The sequence below is a fragment of the Chiloscyllium punctatum genome, chromosome 15 (assembly GCF_047496795.1).
Source record: "Chiloscyllium punctatum isolate Juve2018m chromosome 15, sChiPun1.3, whole genome shotgun sequence".
Taxonomy (NCBI): domain Eukaryota; kingdom Metazoa; phylum Chordata; class Chondrichthyes; order Orectolobiformes; family Hemiscylliidae; genus Chiloscyllium; species Chiloscyllium punctatum.
This window is the reverse complement of record NC_092753.1, coordinates 50757029-50770887: the sequence shown is the minus strand read 5'-3', so window position 1 is coordinate 50770887 and position 13859 is coordinate 50757029. Positions and strand designations below refer to the sequence as shown.

Genomic DNA, 13859 nt, shown 5'->3' with positions numbered 1-13859 from the left:
GAGCATCTGATGGAGGAGTATATGAGACGCATGGATAGGGTGCATAAGAAGGGATTTTTTTCCATTCAGGGAAGGGTAAATAACTAGGATTTTAGACACGAGATAGAATGTTAAGAGACATTTTGAAGAAAACATTTTTCACTGTTTGGAACTTAAGGCCTGAAAGGGTGTTTGAGCCAGGATCCCATTAAATGCTGAACCAGCATTTAGATAATCACTTGCTTTGCTATAGCCTCCTTGGATATGGACCAAACACTGGAAAATGATGTAATGAGATCTTTGGTGACTGGCGAATACATGGTGGGCTAAATGGCCTCCTTCTGTGCTGTAAATATTAATGTGTCTATGGCAGCCGGACAGATATAATCTGACTACTGGATATGTGTAACTCTGGGAATCTTAAACTGAGTAGACAAGTATCAAAGCTCAGGCATCAGAGTCCGGGTTGACTTACACAGGTATGCTGTTAGAACCTGCAAATTGAAAAGTATACCCATAGGCAGACTCATAGTTACAGTCAAAAGTGCATGTTTTTAACTCGAGTACTTAAACTTTAAATTAATTTTTCGATATAAGCAATGCTGCAATTCAACAGTTTGTTTGCAAATGTCTTTCTTCAATAAAGTACATTTAATAGCAACTACACATAATCACAGAAAAAAGATACAACACAGCTTCAAGCATCCATCATAAAGACTTGAAATTGTTCCCCACTTTCTCTTATCAATTACACCAAAATATCACAGGAGCAATGAGTTGTCACAGCATGCAGCAACAACAGCAACATATGTTTAAGAACAAAGACCTAACTGAATTGGTGCTGGTGTTGGACTGGGGTGGACAACGTTAAAAATCACACAACACCAGGTTATAGTCCAACAGGTTTATTTGGAAGCACTAGCTTTCGGAGTGCTCTTATTGTCAGATAGCTAGTGTGGCAGGATCATAGGACACAGAATTTATAGCTATAAATTTAGTGTCTTACGATCCTGCCCCACTAGCTACCTGACGAAGGAGCAATGCTCTGAAAGCTAGTACTTCCAAATAAACCTGTTGGACTATAACCTGGTGTTCTGTGATTTTTAACTAATTGAAAGCACAGTTTCCCTTCACTTTATATTTGATCAGTCATTTTAATTGTTCCAGCGCATTGCAACCACTTTGAAAGGGACCAGCAGGTACCAGACTTCTCAATTTTTTCTGTACTGTACTAAGCTGAAGGTGTAGCTCAACATAACTATCAAATTTTAAAGGGAGTATTATAAAACTGCAATTTGAACAAGAGGTTTTAGCAACAGTACTAAAAATCTTATCAACTTTGTAGAGGCCACAAAATTTTAGGTAAACAAGTTTTCTGTAAATGTTAATAAAACCTCAGCTGCAGATCTGAATCTTTTCGCAATTCAACAAACTGCTTTGGCAACAATGGCATAAGAGAATGGCAGGTTCACAATCACTAATAGTCAAGCTTGATGAGGTCCAGAAAGGTGCTGTGGTGCACAGGAAATTTGATATTAAAGTACCAGTGCTTCCTACCCGAATCACAGATATTCTGCCATCCGTAACATAGAAAAAATGAACAATTTGAACGCAGCATCCAAAAGAGTGATAGGATACTTCAAAAAGATGCCAAAGGCTTTCAGCACTGAAAGGATTAAATCGTGTTCAGTAACTGGTTCATTTAACCGTTTTCATTTGGACAATGTAGAACAATTTCAAAACATGGTGCAGATATGGCCCCAATGTAATATGCTTACAATAACCATTATAGTAATTGAAGTGATTAATCCAGTAGATGTTTAAATGTGCTAATGAATACATGATCACATCATCCCAGAGAGACTCTGAGATTGATTCTACAGTCTTAGGCTTCCATTGAATAAGTTCTACTAAGTGGGGAGATGGAATGCAGACCTATTCTTATCAATCTACTACCCTGCTAAGTTTCTTCTTGGTGAGAGATAACTGCATATTGCCCAGGAGTGGGATCTACTTGGAAGGTATTGCAATGCTTTTCAAAATCTCATAACATTAATTATGAAATGCAAGAAACTTCTGCTGAATTTATAAATGCATTGATGCAGGAATATTTACAAATTAAAAGGAAAATGCAAAACAGTAAAAGTACTTTAAAAATGTCAACCTTAATTTCTATTGACAGTAAATAAAGTACGGCCATGGGGTCAACCATAAATTTTTTAAAATCTAAGACATCAGCTGTGGCTTAGCTGCAGCATTCCCTAGTGCCTTGGGTTATATTTAACTCTCAAACCACCATTAAAACAGATCATATTCATTTCATTGCTGATTATAGGAAATTGATGAGTGCAACTTGATTGCCTATTTTATCCCAAAAATACTTCATTGGATGTAAGGAGCTTTGGGAAATTCTAAGATTGTGAAATATGTGATATAAATGAAAGCTCTTTATTTAATCAGACTCTCTTTTGTGTAGAACATGTACAGCCAGTACAAGTGGGAGCAAAACTGTATAGATAACAAAGGCTTGGGCTGAAATCCCCACTGAACTTCAAGTTAAAATCACGATTACAAAGCTTTAAGCTTTAAAACTCTTTTCCCAATAACACAGTGTCAGTGGTTCCTGGTGGGGAAGGAAAAAAACTAACTTCTGATTCACTGTTCCACAGGCATCGGCAGGTTTCTGCTGAACTCAGTGAACTCAACTCAATTCAAATCGATACAGGTTGGTTTTATGACTGTATTGCAACCAAATGTCATCCTGTTCCTCTCCCTACACTTTTACTATTCACTGAATATAATTTTTTCTATTCATTCATGGGATGTGGGCATCAGAGCAAGCCCATTATTTCTTACTCATTCCAAAATGCCCTCAAAAAGGTGGTGGTGAAATGGCACCATCATCTGTTTGTACAGTCAAGCTATTCCTATAGAAATTCACTAAGACTCCTCAGACAGCACCTACCAAAGCCATGACCACTACTATCTGGAAGGACATGGGCAACTGAAACATGGGAATACCATCAACTCCAAGCCACTCACCATCATGAACTTGGAAATATATCATTGTTCCTTCCATGTCACTAGATCAAAATCCTTGAACTCCCTTCCCAATGGCATTATGGGTCGAGCTTTACCAAATGAACTGAAGAGATCCAAGAAGGCAACTCATCACCACCTTCTTGAGGGTAACTAGGGATGAGCAATAAATGCTGGCCCATCCAGCAAAGTCCACATTCCCATAATGAATTACAAAAAAAAAACAACCTGTACTGATTTGGATTGAGTTGAGTTCACTGAGTTCAGCAGAAACCTGCCAATGCCTGTTATTAGGAGAAAGCTCCAAGATTTTGTCCCAGTCTTGATGAAAGAACAATATATTTTCAAATCTGGATTAGTGGTGCTGGAAGAGCACAGCTCAGGCAGCATCCAAGTAGCTGGTTGGTGTGTAACCTGAGGTGACAATCGTTAATGGTGGTGTTCTGATATATGTGCTGTCCTTATTCTTCCAGGTAATAAACGTCAGAAATTTGGAAGCGACTGTCAAAGACATCTTGCTGCTGTGCATTTTGCAAATGGTAGACACTGCTGCTACTGTGCATTGGTGATAGAGGGAGTACTTGAGGTGATAAAAGGAAAGATAACTCAAGAGATACTATTATTGGAGATGTTGGAATTCATAAAGAAGTTACAAAAACTAGCATAAGGGTACCTCACCTGAATGCTTGTAGTGCTTGCAACATGGCAAATGAGTTAACAGCACAAATTATCACAAATGAATATGATTTAGTAGCCATGGCGGAGACATGATTGTAGGATGGTCACGACTCAGAGTTAAATATCCAGGGGTACCAGACTATTTGGAAGGACAGACGGGGAGACAAGGGAGGTGGTGTAGTTCTGATATTGAAGGACGACACCAGGGTGGTGGTGAGAGATGATAGATGTTCTATGGAGAACAAGGTTGAATCCATTTCGGTGAAAATTAGAAATTCTAAGAAGAAAAAGTCAATGATAGGTGTAGTCTACAGCCCACTGAATAATAATAACAATATCACACTGGGCAGGCAATAAACAAAGAGATAACACATGCCTGTCAAAATGGTATGGCAATTATCATGGGGGATTTTAATCTACATGTCGATTGGTCAAACCAGGTCAGTCAGAGTAGCTTTGAGGTGGAGCTCATCGAATGTATACTGGATAGTTTTCTTGAAATGTATGTAATGGAAGCGATGAGGGAATCCTGTGTAATGAGACATGAATCATCAATGATGTCATAGTTAGGGATCCTCTTGGAAGGAGCGATCACAGTATGGGTGAAATTAGAATACACATGGAAAGTGCAAAGATAAATTCCAATACCACGGTACTGTGTGTAAACAAGGGAGACTACAATAAGACAAGGGAGGAGTTTGCTAAGGTATACTGGATGCTAAGACTTTATGGTAGAATAGTTGACGAACAATGGAAGACTTTCAACATAATTTTTAAAGTGCTCTGCAAAATATATATTAGTCAAAGGAAGGACTGGAGGAAAAGGGGTAATCTGTCATGGGTGTCTAAGGAAATAAGGGAGGCTACCAAACTGAAGAGGAAGCAGAGAAAGTGGCCAAGATCAGCGGGAAACTAGAAGATTGGGAAGGCTTTAAAGGTCAACAGAAAGCCACAAAAAGAGCTATAAAGAAAAATAAGATTGATTATGAGAAAAAAACTAGCTCAGAATATAAAGACAGATAGCAAAAGTTTCTATACATGCATAAAACAGAAAAGAGTCGCTAAAGTAAACATCGGTCCTTTACAGGATGAGAAGGAGGATTAGAAATGGGATATGAGAAAATAGGCGAGGCTCTGAACAGGTATTTTGTGCCAGTCTTCATAGTGGAAGACACTAATAACATGTCAGTCATTGACAGAGATGAAGGTAGGTGAGGACCTGGAAACCTTCATGAAAGAGGTAGCTTTAGGCAAGTTAATGGAGCTAAAAGTAGACAGGTCACTCAGCCCTGATGGAATACATCCCAGGGTACTAAAAGAGATATTGGGAGAAATAACAAATTCACTTGTGGTAATTTCCCAAACTTCACTGGACTCTGCAGCAGTTCCAGCAGATTGGAAAACAGCAAGTGTGATGCTACTGTTTAAAAAGGGAGGTAGATAAAGGATGGGGAATTATAGACCAGTTAGCTTAACTTCTGGAATGGAGAAAATGCTTGAATCTGTTATCAAAGAAGAAATAGCGAGGCATGTAGATAGAAATTGACCTGTTGGGTAGATGCAGCATGGGTTCATGAGGGGAGGTCACGCTTAACTAATTGTTTGGAATTCTATTGAGACATTACGAACAACAGGGACCCAGTAGATACAGTGCATCTAAATTTCCAAAAGGTATTCGACAAAGTGCCGCAAACAAGTATACTGCATAAGATAAAGATACAAGGCATTGTGGACAATGTATTAGCATGGATAACCAATAGGAAGCAAAGAATGGGAATAAATGAGTGCTATTCTGGTTGCTATCGGTGACTAGTGTCGTACCTCAGGGATCAGTTTTGGGACCGCAATTACTCACAATTTACATAGATGATTTGGAGTTGGGGACCATGCATAGTGTATTGAAGTTTGTGGATGACACTAAGAAGAACAGTAGAGCAAAGTGTGCAGAGGACAGTGAAACTTTGCAAAGGAAAAGAGATAGTCAATTGAGTAGGCAAAGGTCTGGCAGATGGAGTACAATGTTAATAAATGCGAAGTAATCTATTTTGGTTGGAATAACAGTAAAACAGACTATTATTTGAATGGTACGAAACTGCAGCATGCTGCTGTGTAGAGGGAGCTGGGTGTCCTTGTACATGAATCACAGAAGATTGGTCTGCAGGTACAACAAGTAATTAGGAAGGCAAATGGAGTTTTGTCCTTCATTGCTAAAGGGATTGAGTTTAAAAGCAGAGAATTTATGTTGCAGCTGTATAGGGTGTTAGTGAGGCCACACCCGGAGTACTGCCTGCAGTTTTAGTCTCCTTACTTGAGAAAGGATGTACTGGCATTAGAAGGGGTGCGGAGGAGGATCACTAGGTAGATTCTGGAGTTGAGGGATTGGCGTTATGAAGAGAGACTGAGTAGACTGGGATTATATTCATTGCAATTTAGAAGAATGAAGGGGGAATCTTATAGAAACATATAAAATTGTGAAGGGAATAGATAAGATAGAAGGAGAGAGGATGTTTCCACTGGCAGGTGAAACCAGAACAAGAGGGCAAAATAGCCGCAAAATTATGCGGCGCAAATTTAGGACTGAATTGAGAAGGAACTTCTTCACACAGAGGGTTGTGAATCTATGGAATTCCCTGCCCAGTGAAGTGGTTTAGATTTCCTCAGTAAATGCTTTTAAAGTTAAGATAGATAATTTCTTGAAAATAAAGAAATTAACAGTTATGGTGAGAGGGTGGGTAAGTGGAGCTGAGGCCACATAAAGATCTTACTGAATAGCGGAGCAGGCCCGAAGGGCCAGATGGCCTACTCCTGCTCCTAGTTCTTATGCTGTTATGAATGTGGTGTTGTCATATGGGTTCCTTAGTACTGGATGGTGTTGTGCTTACTGATTGCTATTGGAACTACACCCATTCAGCCAAGTGGAGAGCGTTCATATATATTGCTGACTTGTATCCTGGTGATGCTGGAAAACTTTCAAGAGTTAGAATCGGTAGTAATTCGCTGGAAAGAAACCCACCCTCCACTTGTGTTTTTTGCTTCAGTAATTAAGTTAAATTTCCAATCAATTGAAGTCCCCAGAATTGTAGGAGTTTTAGCAATGTTCCCGCCATTAAACATCATGGAGTGGTGTTTAGGTCACCGCTTGTTGGAGACGGTTATTGCCTGACACTTGTATGAATGATATTATAAATTTATTAGTCCAAGTTTGAATATTATTCAGGTATTACTGCTATGAGTTTGAATTTCTTCATTGTTTGATAAGTGATTGAAGCTGAAATCTGGGTAATCACCAGTAAATATCCCCATTTCTAACCTAATGATGAAGTGAAGGTCTTTAAAGATCATTGGGCCTAGAACACAACCATGAGGGATTTCTGCAGTGATGTCCTGGGACTGAAAAGATTGGTGCTTAACAACCATTGCGTTAGGTAACGACTCCAACCTTGATGCCAAGAGTAGTCATGTTTAGATCATCCTTTGTCTCTGTTTGGGCCTAGGCTGTAATGAGGCTGTGGCCAACTGGCCATAGCAGAACCAAGCTAAGCATCAATGAGCAGTTTATTAGTGAACATATGGTACTGGTGATGCCACAACACCTTTCATCATTTTTCTGATCCCAAACCTTAGTGGATTTTGTCAAAAGAACAAATATAGTAGTCCAGCTTCAGCTGCATGTTAAATCAGGAGGAGAAAGTGAGGACTTTCTGACTCCTGATGATTCCTAATGAAGGACTTATGCTCAAAATGCTGATTCTTCTGTTCCTCGGATGCTGCTTGACCTGCTGTGCTTTTCCAACACCACATTCTTGACTCCAAGTTAAATCAGCCACATCTGCACAAGGCAGGAGTTCAACTACTGTTTTTTGGTCTTTATGGCTCATTTATAACAGATCTCTTGTGTAAAACTAGGAAAACAAATGTTAAGATAAGTTGATTCCTTGGGGCAAAGTGAAAGACAATGAAAAGAGAGAGGCTGAATCCTTTAACACTATAGCCACTTCTTTTGAGCTAGCTAATTATCTATAATAAGGAAAAATAGTCAGCCTTCTCTAAATTCTTCCCTTGATACATCGCCTAATGCCTGATCTTCAAAGAGTACCAGCTGGAAAAAAAATTGCTTGTTTCATACGAGCTCAAATGAGACGAAGTAACTCCTGAAGGAAGAAAGAAGAACAGATGTAGGAAATGCAAGAAGTGCACAAAGCTGTACTTCAATTAAAATCTAAATTATTTTGTGTCAATTGACAGCTAAATAAAACAAAATAGGAAATAAACATTCTGCTAGCATGAAAAATTGGGATTTTAACAGTGCTAGTTTTGGGATCATGAAACATTACCCTCAAACAATTTTCTTCTGAAACAGCCAACCTTGATTAATTTGACTTTACACCAAATGTTTCAGTTTTCCCCATTCCATTTTTTATGTATCATTTTCTTCCACTCATTTTGTAGCTGTCCCTTAGCTGTGAAATTCAACTACATAAAGGTGAACAACACTAGATTTGTCTGAAAGGAAGCAGGGATTTTCTAAGACCAATCAGGAGCATGCACATGGGATAATATTTCCTTGCCTAGACTCAGAAAGCTGAAATCATATGTAACAATACCCCCATCTTAGCAGTGGTTGACAATTTCCATGTAGAGTCGGGGTTGCACCTAAGATCTCCCCAGCTTGCATATTATAAATATTATATCAGGCTGCCTAATTCCCACATTTCCTTTATTCATCATTTTATTTGGCTGCAACTGACTCATGTGCCATTTACTAGCCACAAATACTTACGGCACTACGCTTTTGACTCAGGTTTAACATCGTCCTTATGAAATTAATGCTCCATTCTTTTCCTCCAATAAGAAGTCTAATACCAACATGATGGCTCTTTCAGCATTATGAAGATCAGGAACACACTGAAATTGCGATTGTAAACCTACATCCAGTCATTGTCTTGTAGGGGTACTTATGTTGAATACTTCTAAATCAGTTGTAGGTGACAGGTTCAATCATTCAGTTATAAATATTACACCATGGCTAATATAATTTCACATGAAAATGTCATAATTCAAATGGATAATTTCCTAGTAAGCCAATTTCTCATTTCTGTGCCTGTGTAATAAAGAAACATGCCCCATGAAATGTAATCTCTGATAATTAATTATTAACACGATTCAGAATTTGTTCTCCAGAATGCAAGACTTAATGGGTTAAATTGAATAAAAGCTGAAAATGAGTGCAGGGATGGTAGTTCATGACTAACCCATGACTGTCCAATATTTGACAAACTTCCTGCTGTATTACATGACTGTTTCTTCTAGCCAGTTCTCCCGTTCCTGTTCATTGGCTGCACACATTGGCAGTGGCTAACAGTGATTATACATAGCCAACACCTCTTAAACAGGAGTCACACGAGTGTAAGGAGTGGTAGGAATAATTTGAAACAGATTTTGTACTCTGATACTTTGAGCAATGACTATAAATACAAGATTCTCAGACAATCCATTTAAGGGCTTGGCAGAAGAGATAGAAAGGAAACTGATATTTTATACTTGTAAGGAGGTAGGAAGTCATTCAAATTCACATTGCGAGAGGCAATAGGAAGTAATAATGCCAGAAAAACTTGGATACAATGGTGGAAAATATTTAACAATCTGAAATGTGTTATCTACGTGAATGAGTTCCTCTTCATATGGCATATTTTACCAACTACAACACCAGCCTCACCAATTTCTTCTCACTGAGGCTACAGATGGTGTAGGCACACAATTCTTATTTTCTCCTCTCCTCTCACCAAAACCTTTGTTATCTTAGATGTCAAATAATGTGTCTTCTTAGTCAGTAGAAGAAAAGAAAGAAGAAAGATGAATAGAGGTCATCACTCAATCTTGCACTTGCAGGAACCAATCCAAAGGCTGACATTGTGTACTTTCTTGGAACATAAGAAATAAAAGGAATAGGCCAGTTGGCTTTTCAAGACTGTCCAGACATTCAATAAGTTTATGGCTCATCTAATTGTTATTTTCAGGTCATGTTACTATCTATTCTCCGTAACCCTTCACTCCATTGCAGAGTAAAAATCTTTATAACTAAGCCTAGAATATATTCAATGATCTACATACTATTGCCCCCGGGTTGAGAATGACAAAGATTAATTATTCTTGCAGAGAAGAATTTTCTCCATCTCATCTCTATCTTAAATGGGAAACCCCTTAATTTGAAACGGTGACCCCTAGTTCTGGATTCCTCTATGAGGGCAAATATCTAATCAGCTTTCATTCTCCCTGAGAGTCTTATATTTATCAACAAAACCAATTGTCATTCTTCAGAACCCCATCGAATGTAAATCAAGGGTGGTCAGCCTTTCCTCATAAAACAAATACTTTAAACCAAGAATCAACCTATTAGAGAGCAATTGGAAGGCATAATTTAAAAATAATGGGGACTTCTTTCGGACTGAGATGAAGAATTTTTTTTAAACTCAGAGGACAATGAATCTTTGAAATTCTCTACCTCAGAGGCAATGAAGGGTCAGTCTTTGTGTGTATTTAAAGTAGAGGTTGATAGATATCAGATTTTCAATGGTACAAAGTGGATAGTGTGGGTAAAAGGTATTCAAGTCATCGATTAGCCTCAATGATAATACATGGTGGAGAATTCCCAATAAGCTGAATAGTCTACTCCTGTTCCTATATCCCTACAAACCTTCTCTGAGCTATTTCTAATCCAAGTATATCTGTCCTTCTTTCTGTTAACCATTAGTCAGCTAATCTTCTTTCCTTACTTCCATATTGCTTCCAAGCAATGAGCTCCAATTTTAGATATTTATTATAATGTAGCATCTTACTAAATGCTTGTTAGAAATGCAAATACATTACATCTACTGGTTCCCATTTCTCCGCCATACTTGTTACATCCTAAAAAACGCTAACAAATTTGTCAAACACAACTTCCCTTTTATGAAATTCTGCTTATCTTGCATGATTAAATGATTTTCTAACTGTACTGTTCTTACTTTTTCAATAATGTATTACAGCATTTTCCCAGCAAAAGGTATTAGGGTAATTGACCAAACACTTCTGCTTTCTGACCCCTCTTTTCTTGAATAGATGTTTTACATTTGCAAAACAGAAGAGAAATCTGAATGTGGTGACAGACAGGCTGTGCATCTGGCAGACAGGGTGAAAGGGTAGAGCAGGTGCCTGGTCACCCAAGGACACAGTTATGTATTAAATCTGTTGCAGCTCTCTCAGATAAGGATGTCAATAATAGACTGCAGTGTTAGACTGATCGATACACTCACTTGGTGCAGTGAAAGCCTATCAAGAAGGAATCAGATTTTTAGGATTTAAGAGACATATCAACCTTTATATGTACGGGCATTGCTATCCTTGACCTGTCCAAGGGTTGTGTTAATAGCAGCAGGAGCTGTCAGATTCAAGTCAGCTGCTCTTGGTAGTGAAGTATGGACATCTTAAGCATTAGTTGTCACTTGAGTGGATGTAAAAAGACTGCTAATGACCCTTGGAGGCAAGGTTTTTTGCTGATAGCCTTTCCTCCCCTCTATCTTCTAACAGTTTGTTAAGCTTTGGGTGACCTCTCTTCATTCTCGCAGTTAAGATCCATTCTAAGAGAAAGGCTCAGTAAGTCAGGGATGTGTACTCTTCAGTGCCAAACAAACCAGTCTCTGTAGATGATTCAAGCTTCAGAAAAGCATCATAAAATGTCAGAAGATATGCTCAATGCACTAATAACCAGAAGGAATAATCCTATAATTAATCTAAAAGTAATTGAATAGGCAACAGTGGGTGGATGGGAGGTCTTTATGACATTTCACATGTATTCAACTATGCAAGGTGAGGTTAAGGTGTAGGCTAGAGCACTATGTTGAAAATGGCAACACAAACATCAAATCAACCTTGCAGACTAATGTCATTAATCTTCCTGCTCTGTGTATTGCTGGAAGTCATTTGGCACATGCACGTCTATAAATCCATTTACCAAGTTCTTGTGTGGTGCACTTTCCATTAGCAGTGTGTCTAGATATCTTGGATGCCAAAAATACAGCTACTAAACAAGTTGATTTAGCTCCTCTTTTTGTCTAGATTTCATTGAGTGAGTTTATGATAGATTTGAATATGTTAAATCTGTATTAAACCAAATTCATTTCCCTTTGAGACAAAAATAATCAGGAAGCACAACATAATCCCTTGCAACAATAATAACAACATTTTTATATTTGTGGCATTACTTAGCAATTTCACAACCAGCAGATTAGGCTAAACTCTGAAACAGTATGACATTTAGCCATGAATAATGTTGTACAATTAAGCAGCTATAAAGAGGAGGTGGTTATGTGTCTTTCACTATCCTCTATGGTGGTGCAGTAAGAGACAAAGCTGAAGCTTAACAGCTATCTTCAGCTGAAAGTGTCAACCAATTGCTCATTTTCAGCAATCTCTGCAGAAGCCTATCTTTACACAATTCATTGAACAGAAAGTCACATCGAGAAATGATTGCATTCACTGCTCAAAGCAAAGGCCACAAAGCCCAGAAGCTCTCTCAGTCACACTTCTTTACATTCCTTAAACTCCCATGGAGCTGGAGAAACTGGCCAGGATTTTGTGTAAGCAAGCAGTATAAATCCAACCTAGCCATCCTATCAGGACACTCTCAAACATCAGTAAAGTCACGAAGCAGTTATCAACAATTCTATCATGTGGCACTTATTCACCATTAACCTGTTCACCAATTTTCAATTCAGGATTTGCTTAGTCCGCAGGGAACAATAAGCCCAATTGATTGATTATTCACAGGAAAATACATTTGAAGTGAGTGAAGGGATGGTGAAGTGTTTAACACATACAGAAATAGCATGCTCAATAGTCTCTAACTTGAACTACGAAGAAAACAATACCATTTCGAAAGCAACTACAATATTTTATAGCTTTGAGTGCACATACTTTACTCATAGTATCACACAACACACTTCAGAAGTTTATAATATTCACTTTTTTATAATTTAACATGAAATAGCAATTTGCATTAGGTTGGTGGAGTAGATGCAAAGGAATGCAGAATTGAATGAAGAATTACAGATCCTTGTTCCTGGTTGACAAGTGACTATTTTAAACCTGTGTTCTGCTAATTAGAGTCATAGAGATGTACAGCACGGAGCTTGTCCATGCTGACCAGGTATCCCAACCCAATCTAGTTCCACCTGCCAGCACCTGGCCCATATCCATCCAAACCCTTCCTATTCATGTACCCATCCAAATGTCTTTTAAATGTTGCAATTGTACCAGCCTCCACCACTTCCTCTAGCAGCTCATTCCAGATACATACCACCATTTGCATGAAAAAGTTGTCCCTTCATTCTCTTTTATATCTTTCCCCTCTCACTCTAAACCTATGCCCTCCAGTTCTGGACTCCCCCACTCCAGGGAAAAGATTTGGTCTATTTATCCTATCCATGCCCTTCCTGATTTTTTAAACCTCTATAAGGTCACCCCTCAGCCTCCAATGCTCCAGGGAAAACAGCCCCAGCCTGTTCAACCTCTCCCTGTAGCTCAAACATTCCAACCCTGGCAACATCCTTGTAAATCTTTTCTGAACCCTTTCAAGTTTCACAACATCTTTCCGATAGGAAAGAGACCAGAATTGCATGCAACATTCCAACAGTGGCCTAACCAATGTCATGTACAACCGCAACATGACCTTCCAACTCCTGTACTCAATACTCTGACCAATAAAGGAAAGCATACCAAACACCTTCTTCACTATCCTATCTACCTGCGTCTCCACTTTCAAGGAGCTATGAACCTGAACTCCAAGGTCTCTTTGTTTAGTAACACTCCCTAGGACCTTACCATTAAGTGTATAAGTCCTGCTAAGATTTGCTTTCCCAAAATGCAGCACCTCACATTTATCTAAATTAAACTCCATCTGCCACTTCTCAGCCCATTGGCCCATCTGATCAAGATCCCACTGTAATCTGAGGTAACCTTCTTAGCTGTCCACTACACCTCCAATTTTGGTGTCATCTGCAAACTTACTAACTATATCTCTTATGCTCACATCCAAATCATTTATATAATTGATGAAAAGTAGTGGACTCAGCACTGATCCTTGTGGCATTCCACTGGTCACAGGCCTCCAGTCTAAAAAACAACCC

General features: G+C 38.7%; 1 protein-coding gene across 2 annotated transcripts in view; it reads right to left on the bottom strand.

Annotated features, from left to right (window-relative positions):
* Positions 1 to 13859, bottom strand: part of epha6 (eph receptor A6) — a 695995-nt gene that overhangs the window by 102966 nt on the left and 579170 nt on the right. The window lies entirely within an intron of this gene.